This window comes from Mirounga angustirostris, unplaced genomic scaffold (genome assembly GCF_029215605.1).
Source record: "Mirounga angustirostris isolate CCGP_5_RB_7025 unplaced genomic scaffold, mMirAng1.0.hap1 SCAF_4, whole genome shotgun sequence".
NCBI classification, from domain to species: Eukaryota; Metazoa; Chordata; class Mammalia; order Carnivora; family Phocidae; genus Mirounga; species Mirounga angustirostris.
The window spans coordinates 10,896,621-10,909,065 of record NW_026991712.1 but is presented as its reverse complement, the minus strand read 5'-3'; the positions used below and the strand labels follow the sequence as shown (position 1 = coordinate 10,909,065).

At 41.2% G+C, this 12,445-nt stretch overlaps 1 protein-coding gene and 1 non-coding gene across 2 annotated transcripts in view; one reads left to right on the top strand and one right to left on the bottom strand.

Annotated features, from left to right (window-relative positions):
• Positions 1 to 12,445, bottom strand: part of ADCY8 (adenylate cyclase 8) — a 227,586-nt gene that overhangs the window by 53,932 nt on the left and 161,209 nt on the right. The window lies entirely within an intron of this gene.
• LOC123860636 (U6 spliceosomal RNA) lies at positions 10,196 to 10,302 on the top strand. The gene has a single exon (XR_006794763.1). It is a non-coding gene; the product is annotated as a U6 spliceosomal RNA (small nuclear RNA).

Below are 12,445 nucleotides of genomic sequence, written 5' to 3'. Positions count from 1 at the left end.
AAAAAAAAATACTTGCACAGTTTTGGTTTTATAGATCACCTTGACAGGAAGTCTCTGCAGGAGTTCTAGATAAGAACAGAAGGTCTGTGTAGCAGTGGGTTCCCAGAGGGCTCTGGGCAGATGGGAAACTTCCCCCCAAACAGGCTGGAAACACACTCCTGAACAGCACACCATTATTCTGGGGCACCCAGGGGAGGCAAATGGAGGAGGATGGCTTTTGTCAGACAGTCCCCAGAGAAAAGGGGCCAATTTCGAGGCTGATGCATCTCGACACCGCGAGGCAGCCACCAAGAATATGAATGCCTTGTTTCAAAGTGTGAGGCAGAAGCAAAGCCGGCAAAGACGACGTTGAGAGTCGCTCAGCAGGAGCCTCAGACTCTTCTGCGGCCCCTGCTGCCATTCGGATAGTCTTCGGACCTCCATGGCAATGTGCAGGGCTGTGGGGGCTGCTCTGGGCTCCCACTCTAGCCTCTCCGCCCTCCATGGGCAACACTCAGGCATGTGACCTAAGGACTATGCTTCTTCTCCTGTGCTCTCTCCTGGGGAATGTCTCATTTATCCTTCAAGGCTCAGTTTTTCTCTGGATTCTTCCATGACACCTGCTATAGAGCTGAGCACACAGACAACACTCAATAAACACTCACTGACGTACACTTTTTTGGGGAAAGAAGATGCTGTTCCTCCCCTCACCAGCCTTCATAGGGAAAGGGATTCCCAGCCACCCTCCTGCCCCTCTACCTGCCCCCAACCTCTGGAAGGAGTCTGCCATTGGCCTGATCAGAGCCTATCCCGGATGTTCAGGGGACCTGGCTCTTCTTGGAAGGCAGGGCCAGTGTTAAAGTTCAAGGTTTATCTGAAGTTCTGCTGCTGGCCCTCCCCTCCTTGTAGATCCACTAAGATGGTTGGGAAGCCAGAACCAGGACCTTCTCTGTAAGAAGAAGACTAGCCATCTCCTCCTGAGCAACGAGGCTCAGGTGTCCCCAGGAAGTACCAATAGGCAACTGCCCAGATCTTCTCTGTTCCTTTGGCGATGGGAGGGTGCTCCTCACATTGGTCTTCTTCGGCATCACAGCAGTGAGATCCCACACTGGCATGGGAAGGTGGAGCAGGGGACACAAGGAGAGAGCCAGGAGATTCAGAATGGACACCATGTGGTCTCTTGACTTCAACCACATTCTGTATTCCAGCCTTTACCATAAGTTTTGCACAGGCAAAGCAAGCATTTGCTTGGCAATTTACAAAACTGACACTTTGTTGCCCATTTAGCTATTGTGCTTCTGGGTTGACTTTTGGTGGGGTGTTTTGGTATGCTGGTGGGCTGTGTGTGGGATTGGCCCACAGAACCCACCTCTGCCCCAACACCATTTTAAGTGATCAGCACTTCCTTCTGGGTTCACTGAAACAAAGGAAAGGGAGGAGCTGTGGACTGAGGGCTTGTGTTTCCCCAAATGTGGATCTTGAATCGTAATGCCCAATGTGATGGTATTTGGAGGTGGGGCACTGGAGGTGATGAGGTCACGAGGGTGGAGCCCTCATGAATGGGGCCAATGCCCTCATAAAAGAGGCCCCCCGAGAGCTCCTTGGCCCCGTCCTCAACGTGAGGACACACGTACAAACTAGGCAGAGAGGGCTCTCACCAGACACAGATTGTGCCAGTGTCTTGATCTTGGACTTCCAGCCTCCAGAACTGTGAGAACTGTGTGAGCTGTTTATAAGCCCGCAGTCCGTAGTATTTTGTGACAGCTCCTAAAGGAGCTAAGACAGGAGGTAAAAGTCGGGCATGTGGGTTAGTGAGTGGCAAGAGCGAACAAAACCCTGGGTGTCTGAACCCATAGCTCCAAAACCTAACCAGTGGCACAGCCTTGGGCAAGGTAACTAACTCTTCTGAGTATCATATTTTTAGTCTGCAAAACCAGAATTATTAAGCCCACTTTTTAAGGAGGCTCTGAGGTTAAAGTAATAAAGCAGTATGCTTAGCACATAAGACGAACTCAAAGAAACATTAGTTCTCCTCTCTTCACAGTGAAATCCAGAAAACCAATGGGAAGGGTATTAATTATAAGATGTGAGATGCGGGCGCTGCCTATAAAATTCCTCTAAGAATCTCTGCAGCAGCTCTTCAGCTATCATCTCCTGCACACATCAACATTGTAGCAACCAGTTGTCGTTTTTTAATCTAACTATAAAACTACTTAGGCGTCCAGGGGTTCTGAATTGGCTTTGCATTGTTGGTGTCCATAGAGGAAAGGAAACCTCTCATTTCTATCAATCTGAAAGAAATGATAAGGGATTTGCAAACAGCTCTCTCCAAATCATTTCTAGACATTAAGTTCTAATTGCTCCCCATAGTCTGTCTTTAAAACAGAGTGTGGGTTGGTATCACAACTGGGTGTTTGCTGGGGAGGTGGGGATCAATGGGGATGAGTGAACAGCCTCTACCAGCTTGGGGTGCAGTAGGAAACAGAAAGTCGGATCATACCCAAAGATGATATTTATACCACCTTTCAGAATCTGCAAAGAGCCTATGAGTACAATAGTACATCTGAGCCTCATAGCAACCCTGAGAGGTAGGTATTCTTAGCCACTTCAACAGATGAAAATACTATGGCTCAGGAAAGGGAAGGGAACCAGAATTTATCAAAATGGATATGGTTCTTTTAATTCTCACAGCAACCTTGGGAAATGGGGATTGTTATTCCCATTTTACAGATGAGAAAATCGAGGCTCCGGAGAGGTCAAATATGTACATACAGCTAGTGAGATGCACAGAAAGTAGTAAGACCCAGGGCCTCTTTCTTTCTTTTTTCCTAGCCTCCCTCTTTTCTTGCATATTTTCTCTTTCGCCTTCTTTCCTTCCCACTTCCCCACCTTCCTTGCTGTCTGTCCTCCACCCTGTCATCACCATGCTTGCAGACTGAGCTACACTGTTCTATAATCACAAAAGATATTATCTGTTCTTTCCTCAGTTTACCCCTCTGGGAGAGGAACATCTGCGAGCATGAGGAAATTAGAGCAAAGAGCCAAGCGAGCACTATGCAGGCCAGGGTCCATTACACTTTGCTTTGGGGGCTGAGAGTCGGCTGTGGTCATATGAGGAGAGCCTGCCTCCCCTGCTAAAAATTCCATGACGGAAGAAATGTCAGTGAAAGGCACCTGCCATCTGTTTAGTCACAAAAGATCAATCAGACACAAAATGAGCTGAAGAGGAAACAAGCACACATTGATGAAAGCTTGTGCCATGTCTGGGGCAAAGGGGCCCCTCAGTCCGCACAACATGTGGCCTGTCTGGTCAGAGATCGGCTTGGGATGTTTTCTTCATTGTCAGTTTTTTCTCTTCAGCTGTGCAAGTGAGCTCAGGATGTTGGCTGGTATTTCAGCTTGCACCCCAGAGTCAGAGACTACTGCCCACCAGCTGCTGCCCAAGGAACCAGGTCTCTTCCCCTGAAGCCAGGAATCGGGCATCAGGGCTGGCTCACCTCCCTGGTCAAGGCCGTTGGGAAGGGAGCCTGCCCGGGCCACGAGAAGTGCCATACTCCCTTCCTCTTTGGCACAGTGACCCCTTCTGTCCCAGTGCTAGTCCAGACCCTCAGGTCCGCCCTGGGCTCCTCTCAGTCTCCCATTCCCCACAACCCAGTCCATCTCTGCCTTAACTATCTGGCAAATTTTTCCTCTCTGGTCCCCCCCACCTCCATGACCACCACCACCACCTTGTCCCTACCATTTCTCACCCCAGAGTTTTGCACCTGCCTTCTACTGGTCTCCCCAACCATAGGCCCTTCCACCTTTCCATTTTCCATGTTAGTGTGATCCTTCACAAATTTGACCTCATCACTGCTTCAGTGAAAAGCTTCGATAATATCTTCTCTGCCAACCTGTCACAATTCCTCAGCAAGGCTTACAAACCCCTCACCTTCAGACACTCACTTTCCAGTCTCCCCGCCCCCTCCATCTCAGTCCTCTTCTGGACCTGGCAAGTCCTTCAGGAGGGGGTTGAGATGACAGTGTCACCTCCTCTGGGATGACTGCCTTGATCTGTTTTCCTCACCTCACTCCTACACATCCTCTTCCACCTTATACTTGCCCTACCGTAAGAGTCTTTGTACCATATTCTAGCTGTTCGGCTAATTGCCTTTCCCCCCATCAGACCGTGAGCTTTATGATGGTAGGGACCAGGACTGGGTACCTGCAGTGTCCAGCATGGTGTCCAGCACAAACAGGCACATAAAGGATGTTTGTTGGGAATCCAGGAGTCGGGAGGGAGCATCCACCAGATAGGGCCCTTCTTGGCCCCCAACTCTCCACTGGCAGGAGTCAAGAGGGGAGTCCAGGGAGTTTGGGTGAATCTGACAAGACCCTGCCATCACTCACAGCTCACCACCCTGAGACCATCCCTGAGACTTGAGGCCGCACATAGTTCTTGGGGAGGCGGGATGCCCATCCTCTTATGGCACTCCCTGGTACCTTTCCTGATTCATTCATTCACTGCAATAGCAAATACAGATCTGCATACATAGTATATATGTTATCTATATGCAGGGCATAAACATATCTACATATGTACCTCTATATAGCATATAAGTAGCTACATAGATGGCATCTACATCTAGACATATGCATATATTTTGATTATTTCTTTGACTCCTACCACTAGATTATAAGATCCAGGAGAGCACTTTTTTTGTCTTTTTTGTTCATTGATAGATTCCCAGCATCTAACGCACGTCTGGCTCATAATAGGCATTCAATTTAGCAGAGGTACAGTCTTTCGTTCTCTCCCTCTCTCTCTCACTAAAGACTTTAAATTGTAAAATGAAGCATAAACACAGAAAACCACACCAGAGTATAGCTTAATTAGCTATTATAATATGTCCGCCTTTGTAATGACCACTGAGTTCACAAAACAGAACTTTGTTGGGCACTCTGAAAGCCCATCCCCAGGCTCCGTTATAACCCTCTCTCCTACCCTCAATCAATCACTTTCCTTTCCTTTATAGTTTTATCATCTATATTTAGACAGTACAGTTTAGTTGTGCTCATTTTTAAATTAAATTGTCTTATCAAGTCTTCCAAAAAATCTGCAGGCTCTCTCTTTATCCCTTTATTTTCTTCACAATGTCTTTATTGAAGAATATGTGCCCTTGACCTGTAGCATTTCCCACTGCCTGGATTTTACTTTTGCAGACTCATTCAACGTCCTTTATCCTCCATGATTCCCGCAAATTGGAAGCTGGATTCAAAGGCCTGATCAGACTTAGGTTTAATCCTTTTGGTAAGACTATAAACATGTTATGTTCTTCTCCCATCAGGAGACAAGGCTGTCTCTCCTTTTGTGTTAATAATGTCCTCTGATGCTCAATTCTTAGATCCATTAATTCATTGGGATGTTGGAAAATGGCAGTATTTTAATTCTAAAATTTCTTTAAAAACTATTAGCATGAATAATTTTATGATGTTTCACTCACCTACTATTTGGTGAGTTCGTGGTACACTTCATGCCTGAAAGACAGAAAACATCTTTCTTTCTTTCTCTCTTTCTTTCCTTCCTCCCTCCCTTTCTTTCTTTTTCTTTTGTTCTTTCCAAGATAACCAATCAGTTCTCTATCATCCATCTAACTTCTAAAAATGTCATTATAAACTCATAAAGTTAAAAATAATTGCTGGGTTTTCATTGACTGTTTTAACAATTATCCATACTGAAGCTCAGGTTATTCCATCTTGGAACAATGAGAACTTCTTCAGTGTGGCTTCCAAGTCCTTTAGACATGGTGAATAAACTTGATGGCTTCCTTATTTTTTAATAGGACAAGATGTTCCAGGCTTGTCTTGTATATTTCCAGCCCTGGAATCATACATATCTCCAAAAATTTTTTTAAATAAAAACTGGAATACTATTTCAACAGCACAGTCTGGGCCCTTGTTAGGCTCATAGATACTGGGTTGGACATTCTTGATAGGATTTTCCATGTTCATATCTCCAATCCAGGATACCACTTTCAACTTTAGTTGTTATATCTCCTTAGGCTCTACTCACTGTGACAGTTTCTTAGACTTCTCTTGCTTTAAAGACCTTGACAGTTGTGAAGAGTACTGACCAGGTATATTGTAGAATGTTTTTCAATTGGAATTTGTCCTTTTTTTCCCCTATGATTAGGTTATGGGTTTTTGAGAGGAAGACCACAGTGGTTATGTGCCATTCTCATTCAACATGACTTATCACTGTTGATATTAATCTTCATCAGCTGACTGAGAGCATTTGTCATGTTTCTCCAGGCTTTCTCTCCATCCATACTGTACTCTTCAGAAGGAAGTTATGTTCAGCATAGCCACATGCCCCCCCACGGGAGCAGGGAGTTAAATTCTACCATTGAGGACAGAGTATCTACATAAATTATTTGAGATTTTTCTGAATGGGAGATTTATCTATTCTTAGTTAATTTATTCATTCAATCATTTATTTCTATCAGTACCAACCCATAGATATTTATTTTATATTTTAGCTTTTAGCCCAATTCTATTTTATTTATTTTCTTATTCAAGTTGTTCCATCTTTGGCTCCTGAGAGTTCTTTCAGTTGACTCCTGTGTCCCTTGACATTCTCCCATCATTGTGTGTGTGTGTGTGTGTGTGGTCTGTGTATTTTAATACTTCCTCATCATTATTAATAGGTATGTGGCGGTATAGTGTCATTATTTTAATTTGCATTTCTCTAATGGAAAATGATATTGAGCATCTTTCTCATATGCTTTTTTTTCTTTCAAGATTTTATTTATTTGACAGAAAGACACACAGCGAGAGAGGGAACACAAGCAGGGGTAGTGGGAGAGAGAGAAGCAGGCTTCCCGCTGAGCAGGGAGCCTGATGCGGGGCTTGATCCCAGGACCCTGGGATCATGACCTGAGCCGAAGGCAGACACTTAACGACAGAGCCACTGGGGCGCCCCTCATATGCTGTTTTGATATTTGTGTATCTTCTTTGGTGAAGTGTCTGTTCAGATCTTTTGCCTATTTTAAAAGTTGGGTTGTTTGTTTTGTTATTGTTGAGTTTTGAGAGTTCTCTGTGTATCTTGGATGCAAGTCCTTTATCAGATATGTGAGTTACAAATGTTGTCTTCTAATTTGTGGCTTGAGTTTTCATTCTCTGAACAATGTTTTTCACACAGCAGAAAATTTAATTTTAATAAAGTCCAACTTGTCAATTTTTTCTTTCATGGATCATGATTTTGGCATTAGATCTAAAAACTCACAACCAAATGCAAGATCACAAATTTCTCCCATGTTCTTTTCTAGAACTCTTATAATTTTGCACTTAGGTGTATGAACTATTTCCAGTTATTTTTGTGAAAGGTGTAAGGTTTGTGTATAGGTTCTTTTTTGTTTTCATATGGACATCCAATTTTTCTAGTACCATTTGTTGAAAAAGTATCCTTTCTCCATTGAATTGACTTTGCACCTTGTCACAGACCAGTTGATTATTATATATATATATATATATATATATATATATATATATATATATATATATATTACTGTGAGTCTATTTCTGGGCTCACTCTTCTTTTGAACTATGTGTCTATTCTTTCTTCAATATCACACTCTCTTGATTACTATAGCTTTATATTTTCTTAAAATTAAGTGGTGTGAATACTCTAGTTTGGGTGGATTTTTTTTTTTTTGGTATTTTATTGGTTATGCTACAGCCTTTGTGTTCTCATATAAACTTCAGCATCAGTTTGTTGAAATCTATAAACTAGCTTGCTGGGATTTTGAGTGATACCGAATTGAATCTATAGATCAAGTTGGGAAGAACTGACATCTTAGTAATATCAGGTCCTTCAATCCATGAACATAGAATTTATTTACATATTTTTTGACTTATTTCATTGGTGTTTTTTAGTTTTATGTATACAGATCTTATACATATGTTGTTAGATCTATACCTAAGTATTTAATTTTTGATGATTTAAAAATAGTTTCTTTAACTTTAAATGCTAATTTTTAATTGGTGTTATATGGGAAAGCAATTGACTTTTATATATTGACTTTGTATGCTGTGAGCTTGCTACACTTGCTCATTAGTTTTAGGAGGGTTTTCTTGGTGGCTTTTTTTTTTTTTTTTGGATTTTCTACATAGACAGTCATGTCATTTGCAGATACACCTAGTTTTATTTCTTCCTTTCCCATATGTATACCTTTTATTCCTTTTTGATGTCCTATTTTACTAGCAAGAATGTGTAATATGATGTTAAGTAATTATAGTGAGATAGTACATTCTTGTCTTGTTTCTGATATTAAGGGGAAAGGTTCCTGTCTATCACCACTAAGGATGATGCTAGCTATAGGTTCTTTGTAGACTGTGTTTACCAAGTTAAGGAAGTTCCCTTCTATTCCTAGTTTTCTGAGAGTTTTTACTTTAAATAGGCATTGGATTTTGTCAAATGTTTTTTTCTGCATCAATTGATGTGATCGTATGATTTTTCTTCTTTAGCTTGTTGATAGGGTGGATTACACTGATTTTCAAATGCTGAATAAGTCTTGCCTATCTGCAATATAGGCTATTTGGTTATGGTGTATTATTATTTTCACACATTGTTGGATTTGATTTGCTAACATTTTGTTGAGAATTTTTGTGTCTCTGTTGATGAAAGATATTGGTCTGTAGTTCTCCTTTATTTCAAAGTCTTTACTGGATTTTGGTATTAGGATAATGCTGACCTCATAAAATGAGTTAAGAACTGTTCCTTCCACCTCTAATTTTTGGAAGAGATTGTGTAGAATTGGTATTTTTTCTTTAAATCTTTGGTAGAATTCACCAGTGAAACCATTTAGGTCTGGCGTTTTATTTTTTTAGTCAGTTTTAAAATCACTGACTCCATTTCTTTAATCGATATAGGGCTATTCAGGTTAGCCTTTTCTTCTTGTGTGGATCTGGGTAGTTTGTGTCTCATTCAACAAATTGGTCTATGTCATCTCAGTCATCAAATTTATGGGCATATATTCTTTTATTATCATTTTAATGCCCCTGGGATCAGTAGTGAATACCTTTCTTTCACTTATGATACTGGTAATTTGTGTGCGTGACACTTTCTTTGCCTCTCTCTTCTGTTTACTTGGCCAGGGGGTTATTGATTTTATTGATATTTTCAAAGAACCAGATTTCAGTTTTGTTGATTTTTCTATTATTTTCCTGTTTCCAAATTCATTGGTTTCTGACCTAATTTATATGATTTCTTATTTTCTACTTGTTTTAGGTTTAAATTCCTTTTCTTTCTCTGGTTTCCCAAGGTAGAACTTAGATTATTGATTTTTAGATCCTTCTCTTGTCATATATGCATTGATTACTGTAAATTTCCCTCTAAGCACTGCTTTCATTGCATCTTACAAATTTTGACAAATTGTATTTTCATTTTCACTTAGGTGAAAATATTTTGAAATTTCTCTTGAGATTTCTTTTTTATCCCATGTGTTATTTAATCTTCATGTATTTTGACACTTTCTTCATAGGTAGATACAAGACATAACATACATATTGTTATGTATTCTTTGAGAAGTGATTTTTTTTATCATGATATAATGTCCTCTTCACCGCTGATAATTTTCCTTGTTCTGAGTTTACTCTGACTAAAATTAGTACAGTTACTACAGCTTTCTTTTGATTAGTGTTAGCATAGTATATCTTTCTCCATCCCTTTACTTTTAACATATTTTTTTTTTAAAGATTTTATTTATTTATTTGACAGAGAGAGACACAGCGAGAGAGGGAACACAAGCAGGGGGAGTGGAGGAGGGAGAAGCAGGCTTCCCGCTGAGCAGGGAGCCCGATGCGGGGCTCGATCCCAGGACCCTGGGATCATGACCTGAGCCGAAGGCAGACGCTTAACGACTGAGCCACCCAGGCACCCCTACTTTTAACATATTTGATTTTCTATGTTTAAAGTGGGTTCTTAAATACTTTGACCTGTTTTTTTTTTTCACTTATTTTTTTCCTTTATATTTAGTTTGAGAGTTCGTTGACCTATATTCAAGCTCCCTGATTCTTTCCTTGGCCTTGTTGTGTCTACTGATGAGCCCATTCATTATTTCTGTTGCAGTGTTTTTATTTCTAGCACTTCCGTTTGATTCTTTCTTAGAGTTTTCTACTTATACTGCCCATCTGTTCTTGCATGGTGTCTAATTTTTCCATTAGAACTTACTATATTGTACTTACTGCAGCAGCACATATACTAAAACTGGAACAATACAGAGAAGATTAGCATGGCCTCTGTGCAAGCATGACGTGCAAATTTGTGAAGAACACTCAATACCTTAAAAATAGTTATTTTAAATTCTTTTTCTGATAATTTCAGCATCTTTGTCATCCCTGAGTCTGATTCTAATGATTGCTTTGTCTCTTCTTTCCTTTTGGCATACCTTGTAATTTTTTTGTTGAAAACTGGTCACATTGTATGAGGTTTGAGAAACTGAGGCGAATTGATCTTTACTGTGAGGATTTAAGTAAATCTCCTTGGAGATTTCAGTTTTGTTGATTTTTCTATTGGAGTTGGGCTACATTTAGTGTTTTCAGTAGCTATATATGTACCAGTGGCTTCATATTCCTCTTGTGTCCTTGTTTTTGTCTCCCCTCTTGAACTGGGCTCCCCTGAGAACTCCTCCTCAGAAAGAGTCTGTGTCTTGCAGTTCTTTCAGCTATAGTCCACCATTAATTTTCTGGATTCTTGTCAGTGTGGTGGGAAAGTGTGGGGGAGGGCGCTCCGCCTTTTACACTTCTTTTTTATTAAAAAAATTCTTCCTTTTTACCTTCTGTTCCTTTTAAGGCACTATTTGCGTCTTTATGTGCTCTGTATTCCCTCTTCTTAGGTCCTCATTTCCGAAATGTATCTCTTTTCATTTTTATTTCCTTCCTGAGCTATCTTATTGAATTTCTAAGTTTTTCTACTTCTGGTTTAGGTTGTTAATTTGTGTCTTGAACCACATGAGATGCTTCAATTCTTTTGAGGTAGTAGGTTGTAGATTTGATATATGCTGTGGGGCTGTATTTTTGGAACGTTTTCATCGACTGTAAGGGTATCGATCTACTTTTTTCCCTCTTTTTTCTGATAATAGCTTGGTATGGGATTGCCACCAATATGATTTGTTGCTCATTTTTGTGTCAAGTTAACTTTCCTGAACTTCCAGAAATAAGTGTGGTTTAGGAGAGTTTATTTTTTAACTCTACAGAGCTCTCTCTTTGGTTGCTTTCATGTGGTGTTCAAAAGCGTGACGGCTACATTCTCTTTCCACTTTTACAATGACCCTGGCTTTTCTTCTTCTCTATAGTCTTTATTGTGAGTTCTCCTGATGCCCCTCACACAGATCCTTCCAAGGCGCTCTCTTGCGGGGGAGACGGGTGGTTGGTCTGGCAGGTTCCCAGTGTGTGACAGTTTCAGCTCTTCAGAACTTACTGTGGGCCTTTGCACTCACTGGATGCCAGACTGGGCAAACCCCTCCTGCTTCCAGCTGCTTTCTCAGTTTGCCCTGCGGTACTTCCATCTATTGGCTGCACTGGGGCTCTTTTGTTCTCAGACGTGACAGATGCCTACTTGCTTGTTTCTGATTCCTCCTACATGGATGCTGATGTCATACCAATCCTGGGGCTATTGGGAGACTATCACCACCCACTTCCATTTGGGAACGTATGGGGCTATCATCTCACCTGTTTTTGTTGTAAATACAGCCCACGAAGTGTTTGGTTTTGCTATCTAGCTGTTCCGAAGTACACCACCTTCTGCCACCATCTCCCTGGAGTCCCCTTTCTCTTTCTCCTAGTATCCCTGCTAATCCAGAGAAGGTCAAGCATGGCCATTCTCGGAATGTTACTTAGCTTGAACACTTTTTATCATTGTAGACACTGAACCTGCACTAGCTCACTCCTTCTTCTGCTATTGCGCCCACCACATCCTCACACAAACCCTTTACTCTGGACTCTCTCATGTGTCCACTACGCTACAAACACAAGGTTTTGCACACCCCTGTGCTTTTGCCAGTGCTGTTTTTTTAAACTGGGAATGCCCTTCCACTTATTCTTTTTATCTCATCCTGCTCAGCTCAAAATACTATCTTTTCTGCAAACTCTTCCTTCAGCCATCTGGTCAGAATGAATTACTGATTTTGGTACAGAGTAGGTAGGTAGTCAAAAGTACAGACTCTGTCTCTGGGTTCAATTCCCAACTCAGCCATTACAAAATGGGAATCAGAGTGTTCTCTCACTTACTGGTTGCCTTTGAGGCTTTGCTGAGACAATGCATGCCAAGGTTTTAGTGCTTTCTATGTAATAAGTGCTCATTAACTGGAAGTCATCACTGATGTCTCTCTCTCTCCCAATAAATTACATCTTAGAGGATGGAGACCTCCTCTTACAACATTATACCATCCTCAAGGTCTGGCATATTGCTAGCCTGTATGAGACATTT